We start from the raw sequence: 8,602 nt of genomic DNA on the forward strand, positions 1-8,602 counted from the left end.
GCAAGGGCCATCTTATTGAAAATTGTTGGAAGTTTAACGAAGCTATTCAAGATCTAATTGATAGCAATAAATTTCCATAGCCTCCTGCAAGCAAGAAGCCAAACATCAATAGCACCCCACTTTCAGATCCTTTAGCTCTTTCTGATGAGGAAAGTGATACTGACCCCATCATCCCTCATTAAACCAGTCAAAGAAGCCCATGCTATCGAGGAAGAAGAGGAAATCTTCATTGATGCCATGAGTGATCTTCCTATAGGTTAACAACCTGACACCAAAGAAGAAGTTTGAGTCCTAAACCAAATGGTGAAGGAAGCAATAGACATATGTCACGAGGCCCTCGATCACGTAAAGATGGCTCGAAATAAAAGTGACATTAAAGATGCGACACCTACAAAGATTACTAAGAGAAAGCCACTTTCTCTCTAAGTAGTCGAAGCACCCAAAAGGAGCGACAAGCCTTACACTTAAATTAGGACCTCTTATGCAAACATGTTCAAAATGTTCTTCGAGAATGGGAAGATTAAACCTCTCAAGCCAAGACCATTTGCAATATTGAAAAGGACAGATAGATTCTATTGTACATACCATCAAGCAGAAGGACATACCATAGAACACTTTCAAATTCAAATAACTAATCCAGGGATTGATTGACAGTAAAAAGTTGGTCCAAATCCCACCATTAAAGGATGTTAGCATCAACAGAATTTGGGAAAGTAATGATGAGGATTTCTACCTCAAAGATGTGGAAGAAACCCCACTTTCCACAATATACCCAGTAGATGAATTTGGGATGTAGAAGATTCACCCATAGATGTTCTTACAAGGTCAGGAGAGTGCAACCTCCCATCACTACACAACCTATTCCTACTACCCAACAAGTTCCGATACTAATCATAAAAGACAATGATGTTGTCAAACAATTTAAAAAGACTAAGGTAGAAATGAACATATAGAAACTACTAGCCACCCCCCGTGAACATATAGTTGTAGTGTAATGGATTAATTGGCTAAACTAGGGATAGATTCAGAAACCACTCCTGAGGGATTAGCTAATTTTCTCACGAATGATATTCCAAGTCGTATCAATCTAATCACCTTTTCTGACAAGGACTTACCTTAAGAAGGTGACAAACACAATAAGGCCTTAAACCTCACAGTAATCTCTGCAAGAGAATGAATGTCCCAAAGAATCTTGTAGACAACGGGTCAACAATTAATGTTCGCCCACTTCGAATTGCGAGGATGTTGGGAATAATGGATGACGACTTGTCTCCATCCACACAAGGACTAAGATCTTATGACAACACTCATCGACAAGCTCTTAGGACTATTACTATGAATGTCACAAAAAGAGTTATATAACATGTTATAACTCTCCTAGTGGTAGATATCAACGCTTCTTTAAACTTATTATTGGGAATCCCTTGGCTTCATGACCTTAAGGTCGTCCCTGATGAGGGGTGAAGACTAGGTCGTTGAAACTAATCCTCCCTCGGTCAAATTGAATTTATAAACACTTAACAAACCTAAATACAAGAATGGAGGCAAGTCAAGGGTCGAACCTAAAGGAACGGTAATGTTCAAGCGCTCTCAATTATGTGCCTAAGCTAGGTCGAAGTCTAAGGATAAAAGGAGAACACTAACAACTAAGAAGCAAGAACCAAACAAATAAAGCACTAGGGAATGGGGATCAACAAGCAATCATGACAATTGTAGCAACTTGGGAACAAGATGAAAATCAATGGTTACGAAGACTAATGGTAAGAGCAATCAAAAAAGCTCGACAAGCTATCTCCTAGAGGTCTAACTAGCGCCAACTACGAGAGACACTAACTAGGAACATCACAAATCAAACTCGATCGACAATTGCAATTCCTAAATCAATGATCCGTATCATTAGCAATTACAATGAAATCTGTAGACATCTACTTTTGGCCTCCGGTCCCAATAGGAAGTGCAATGACGATAAATAAAGCCATCTTCGTGTTGGATCAAAGTGAAGAATACTTATGGATAACTGGTTAAACCACAAAACACAAAAGACTAGCCCAAATTAAAGAAAAGCCAAAACAAAGTTCCAATTAACTAAACCCGTCCATAATTAGGCTAAAGCCTAAGCTTAAACCCTAATAATGACGGATTTAGAAGAGCCTAGGTAAAAACTTAGTGCGGCCGCAGAAAAGCCGCGCGCATCTCACAAAGTCGCGTTGGCCTGCCGCGCGCAACTATTTCAATTGCACGCGACACCCTGCGCAACTTTCAGAGTTGCGCTGCAGAAGATTCAGAATTATTCGAAATTATACGGAAAATATAAAATTGAATCTTACCATAAAGCCGCGCGCAAGACAAAAAGTTGTGCTGCATATAGCGGCGCAACTCTATAACTTGCGTTGGGATGCCGCGCGCAACACCTGCTGCGGCAGATTGCTCAAAACCCTAAACCTAATCATTCCTTATAAATACGAGCTTAAACCGAGGCTTCAACAGACAAAAATTAACCTAAAACTCTGGCGAAATAACTTGTGAACTTATGCAACGTAGCCCTCTTGTCCTAAAAACTTACCCTTTCGATATTTTGTTACTACGGTGGAGGTTCCCCAACAAGGAGGTTTCCATAAGTGTTCTAAACGGAGATCTAGCAAAGAGAAGTCGTAAATTCCCGAGCACTTAGTTAAATCACCTTCTTTTCTTGTTTAAAAGGACTTTAATTAATTAATTAGTGTTGTTTGATCACCTTTAAAACAATTAATTAATCAATTCCATATAGTATCTTGCGTTAAGTAAAGATTAGAATTGAATCAAATATTCGTTGATTGTTCACCTAAGCCAAGACGAATCTTGTTCATTTATTGTTCTTTCACGAATATTGTTAAATAAGAATAACGACTTTGCAATGTAATTCCTACGTGAATTAATGTTTATAAATAAAATCAACTAACATAGTTTTAGGTATCGCGTTGCATATATTGTTTGGTGAGAAAATTGTAAAAAAAGGAAGAGCTAGTAGAGGTCGTACTAGGGCTAGGATGACGATTCCCCTCTAAAAGGAACGTTATCTTTGTACCCTTGCTCCCGAACTCATTTATGGTTTATAGACCAATTTGGGCATGGGTAAACTTATGATTTGTGCCAATTATTTCATGAATTCCACATGGAAGAAAGTCATGAACGAGGTTTATGAGTTTTTCCGAATACTAATTGGAGACTCCTACTTGTTTCTTACAAAAAGCGTGATGATAGAATCAATTCTAATTCAAGGTCCCCCAAACAGTGAGGAATTCAAATACTACTACATCCTAACAAGTGTAAAGTCCTAGGCTTTTAAGTGTCCAAGGGTATTTAAGGAGAGTACCCCTTACGATGGGATCACCCTCCTTACAGTTTCGACTCCACTGGGGACTTAGAGGTTACATGATTAATTCGTAGTTATGGTCCAAGGTATCCAACACTAGGTTGCCTATGGGTTGTAAAGAGAATTAACTTGGATAATCTCTAGTTAGAGAGCGAGACATGAACGCATAATATCTTCCTTTTGCACAAGAAAAAAAAACACCCAAGCAACATTGCATCATGCATAAGCATAGCACAATTAAACCATTGGGGATTGGCTCATTGACTAGGGGTTGCCAACACTAGGCGTCTATCCCAAAATCAATAACAATCATCCCTCCCATATCACCAACAAAATGTTGGGAGGGCGATGTCATGGGTCAACACGTTGAGTGATTGATCTATGCATCGTTTCTTAAGGTATGGTACCTTTGGACACCCAAGCCTTTTTAACCTTAGAACAGCATTGCGTAAATCTTGACTTATGACATACTTATGTGATTATGTGCCTATGTGCAACGTGTTAGGATAGTCTTCTTTTTCTTTCTTTTATTTAGTTTGGTCTAGGTTCTCAATTTCAAAGTTGTCCCTTCGTTATTTAGCATCATATTCAAAGGATATCATAAAAAAAAAGCTTCAAGTAAAAAAAATCAAATAAAAACTAAAAAAAAAATAAAGAAAACGCTCGAATTAAAAAAAAATATTACGAGCAGGTGCCGCGCGCAACTCAAGAAGTTGCACGACCCCTCCCAGCGCAAGTAATTTTGTTGCACGCAACTGAGTCATTTGCGCGCGCCAACTAAACGAGTCAGTTTTGATTTTCCAAAAAAATAAATTGACTCGTACGAACAATATCTTCATTGAAGAATTGTTAAGGGCGATGTTATTCATTTGAGTATATTTTGCGTCTTTTTCTTTTTTTTTCAGTCAAAAGCAAGCGTATCGATTTACTTATCCTTTCGTACTCCTTTAGGGCAAGTTTTCAAGCTTGGGAAAAAGGACCCCCGAGCACTCGCATTCTACGTTTACCACCCAAAGATCAACCCCTTTCAAACAACTTTCCTTCGACAACTAATCCTAGTCCAACAACAATGATAACCGTCGAAGAATTTCAACAAGAGATTCTTCGTATGAGAGAAGAAAAGGCTCAAGAGGCCGACGAGATAAGAATTAAGAAGATGGAAAATACTGAAAAGAAAAAAGTTGAAGCGTTAGCCTTATAAGAAAAGATTGAGGAATTACCCGTCTAACAAAAGTCGTTGGAGAAGTGATGAGTGGCATTTATGCCACTCTTTTATCCTTTTTCTCTAAGGATTCTCCCCCCATTTGCACTTGTTTGGCCCTTTTTCTAAGCATTTTTAGTAAGTTTTGCTTCCTCTATTCTTTTCTCCTTTATCTTCCCCTTTCTTAGTCTTCTCGCTTTGTTTTTATTTTTATTTCCATGCTTTTGTTTTGTAGGTATTATGTGCCGAAAAAAAGAGGATAACAAGAATCCAAGCTAACTGTTGTGCGCGGGGTGCTGTGCGTCTGTTGTGCCGGCGCGCATGTTTGGTTGTTCGGGCGCGCAGCCCTGTTAGAACCTGCACAGCAAGACTAAAGAAACAGAGCCTAACCAGAGAGTTTGCGCGACTTGTTGTGCGTCTTCTGTGCGGGCGCACAACCCTGATGCGCGGGCGCGCAGGCCTACTGTGCGGGCGCTCTTATTTTCCCCGTACCCTCTAAGTTGCGGCCGTGCACTACGCTGAGAGGGCGCACATAACTACTACGCGGGCGCGCATATATTGTGTGTGGGCGCGCACGGCTGGGTTTCTAATTTATTTGTGCCTTGTTGTCCAAGTCTCTTTCTTTTGGGGGGAGCCACATATATATAGACGGGACTCTTTGTAATAAAAAGACACTTAGGACTAATTCTATAGAACATTAGCATAATCTAGAGAGAGAAAATAGATTATTATTCAAGCATCCTTTATTGTATTCAACTTTGCTCAAGTTTTAATCTTCCATCAATCAAGCAAGTATCCTAGTTTTTCATCTTTCTTTAGTCCTTTCTTTAGTAATCTCTTATCCTTTCCTTTATACTATTTATTTGTTTTATTGTTACATATTTTTGTCAATCTTATTAGTTTATCTAGTTATTATTGATTTCATTGATTTCAATCATGTTTTGTTTTGAGTTTCTGGAGTTTATTTCTAGTTTTGATATTATGTTTATTCTCCCTTCTCTAGGCTAAACTTTTAGCTAGGGGAAGGGGGTGGAAGATATGATTTGATATTGGATGAATGATGATGGTTGGATTGAACTTATGCCATATATTGATGAAAGACATGATTTTTATTAGCTTGGGATTATTGTTGCACTGTATTTGATGTTTTCTAGTTTAAATGCATGAAAGTGATTTGAACTAGATTAGGATCACCTCTATTTTGATGATTGCATGAGAATGAGTTATTAAAGTGGAGTTTTTATGGATTGTGCTTCTTTATTCTCTTGATTTGATTGTAACTAATAGGATGCATGAGAATGATCCTTATTAGTGTAGACTTCTTTCATTGATTTGCCTAGACTATTGCATGAGAATGAATTGTTTAGGTAGAACCGTGTGTTCTTGGGCATATGTTTCATGATAATCACCATTATTCTCCTCTTTCTAATCATATTGGACACCCCCGTATCCCTAGCGTCATTTTCTATTGATTTTAATCATCATTTTCTTGCTTACTAGTAGTTTTAGTGTTCAACTCAACAAAACCAACAAAAACAATCCCCTTTTCACTCTTGCATTAGTGATATTTGATGTTGAATTAGCGTGCTTCCCTAGTGGTTCGACCTTTTACATGCCACTAACTAGTTTAGTGTAGGTTTAGGTATTATAAATATTTAATTTGGTCAGGGTAGCAGCTTAACGACCTATCTATCCGCGATCAAATTTAGGCGCCGTTGCCGGGGAAGCGGCTTTTTTAGCGAATATTATTGCTTTTGTTAGAGTCATTTTGCTTTCTTTTCTTTTTGTTTTTTTTGTTTTATCATCCTTGTCATTGCTAATTGTTTGCTTAGCTTTGGTGAATTCCTAGGAGGTCTCAAGGAGCACCCTCACATCAAATTGACCACGAAATCAACCGAACCTTGAGACAAGTCCATAGGTTTTATCAAGACGAGGGAAGAGGTTTTGGTGATATAGTTGATAGTGAGAGTGATACTTACTCTTCAAGTTCACCAGGTGAATTAATGGCGGGACAAGAGAATGATGTTTTGTTTCGTGAGTTCGGAAATCCGCAGGATTATGAGCTCACGGGAGGGATTTTGCTACCCGTCACGGAAACCAACTTCTCAATCCATCCACAATATACTCGAATGGTCCAATCGGAGAAATTTTCCGGAAGTGCAAGTGAGGACCCTATTGAACATTTGGACTGATTCCTTGAATTTGTGCGCAATGATGCAAACCAATGAAGTGAGTCAAGACTACATTCGTATGCACCTTTTCCGGCAATCTCACACCGGACGAGCAAAGAAATGGCTAAAGCAAGTAAAGCCTAACACTCTCACAACATGGAGGGAGGTTGTAAAGGTGTTCTTGAAGCGCTTTATCTCCGAAGAGAAGACCGCCAAAATGAGAAGGAAAATTGCATCATTTGAGCAAGAGGCCAATTAAAGTCTTGGTGAAGCATGGGAGAGATTCAAAGAGTTGGTGCAAGCATGTCCCCACCATGAGTACAATCAAGGGTTGCTCGTGCGGTTTTTCTACGATGGATTGGAGCCCATGTTAAGAGCCAATTTGGATGCGGGGGCGGGTGGTCAATTAATCAAGATCCCTCAAAATCAAGTTGAAGCCACAATATAAGAGGTAGCAAAGAATTACTCTTGGGGGGGCCGAAGAAGAAACGCTCCAAAGAGAGGTGGTATTTACGAATTGGAGAAAGTTGATCAATTACAACATCAAATTGATCAACTAACAAAAGGGCTTTCCAAGTTGAACATGACTGTGAATGTAAGTTCAAGTGGTGGAGCAAGCTCTTCTCAAGTTAACTCTTTCTCTTGTCAAAATTGTGGAGGAACGAACCATGATACATTCTATTGTGGAGGTTTAACCCCCGAACATGTAGCGGCATACAACACAAGGCAAGAGGGATTTAGAGGAAGCGGCGGTGGAGTAGCTTGAAGACAACCACCACTCGTGTTTGTACCTCAACCTCAACAATGGAACCAACAAGCTCAACCTTCCTATAACTCCAACCCTCAACATCAAAATCCACCTCCATCTCAACCCCAAAACCCAAGAGGAAGCTATCCAAGGAACAACCAATACAACAATCAAACTCAAGCACCTCAAAGAAACCATCAAGAACAAGCACCTCAAGCGGAGCTAACTCAAACTCAACTCCTCCAAGCCATGCATGCGCAAATGCAATCTTTTGGGAAACAAATGCAAGAGATAAGAGCTGACAACAAGATGGTTGATTCACAACTAGCTCAATTGGCCGAGAGAACTCCTTTCAATTCACCATCCACTCTACCCTGACAACCACAACCTAACCCATCTCACAATCCAAAACCCGATACATTTAAGGCGATCACATTGAGGTCGAGAACTTCCTATGAAGGGCCAAATGAAGGGGATAGTGAGGAAAAAAAGGGAGGAGAGGAGAGTGTTAATGAAAACAAGGGAGGTGATAAAGAAAAGGGTGATGAGATAGAAGGAGGTTCGGAGAAGAAGAAGCTTGATAATGAGAAGACAACTTCAATTCCTAGTGAGGCTAGAAATCTTGATGGACCGGTTCCTTTTCCCGGTCGGCTTCCGGAGAGGAAGTTGAATGACAAGTTCACAAAATTTCTTATTGTCATGAAGAATTTGCATATCAATCTGCCTTTTCTTGAAGTTGTGACACAAATGCCATCTTACTCCAAGTTCCTCAAGGATATTCTCACTAACAAGAGGAAGCTCAATGATGAGCTTATCACCCTTCCACATCAAGTGAGTGCTCTTGTCCAACATAAGATGCCCAAGAAGGAAAAAGACCCGAGAAGTTTCACTTTGCCGGTGAAAATTGGGAACATGGAAGCTAAGGGCGCCTTAGCCGATCTTAGAGCAAGTGTTAGTTTAATCCCTCTATCCATTGCTCAAAAACTCAATATTTATATGATCCCTACAAGGAAGACGGTTTAATTGGCCGATCGATCGGTGAAATTACCTTGTGGAGAGCTTGAGGATGTTCCAATTCAAGTGGGACACATCTACGTGCCTTGTGACTTTGTAGTGATTGATATGGAGGA

At 39.6% G+C, this 8,602-nt stretch overlaps 1 non-coding gene across 1 annotated transcript; it reads right to left on the minus strand.

Moving 5' to 3' along the window:
* Positions 1 to 6,938: 6,938 nt before the first annotated feature.
* Positions 6,939 to 7,044, minus strand: LOC145633418 (small nucleolar RNA R71). Its single transcript, XR_014112745.1, has one exon. It is a non-coding gene; the product is annotated as a small nucleolar RNA R71 (small nucleolar RNA).
* Between the last annotated feature and the right edge of the window lie 1,558 nt (positions 7,045 to 8,602).

This window comes from Chenopodium album, chromosome 5 (assembly GCF_948465745.1).
Source record: "Chenopodium album chromosome 5, dcCheAlbu1.1, whole genome shotgun sequence".
Lineage (NCBI taxonomy): Eukaryota > Viridiplantae > Streptophyta > Magnoliopsida > Caryophyllales > Amaranthaceae > Chenopodium > Chenopodium album.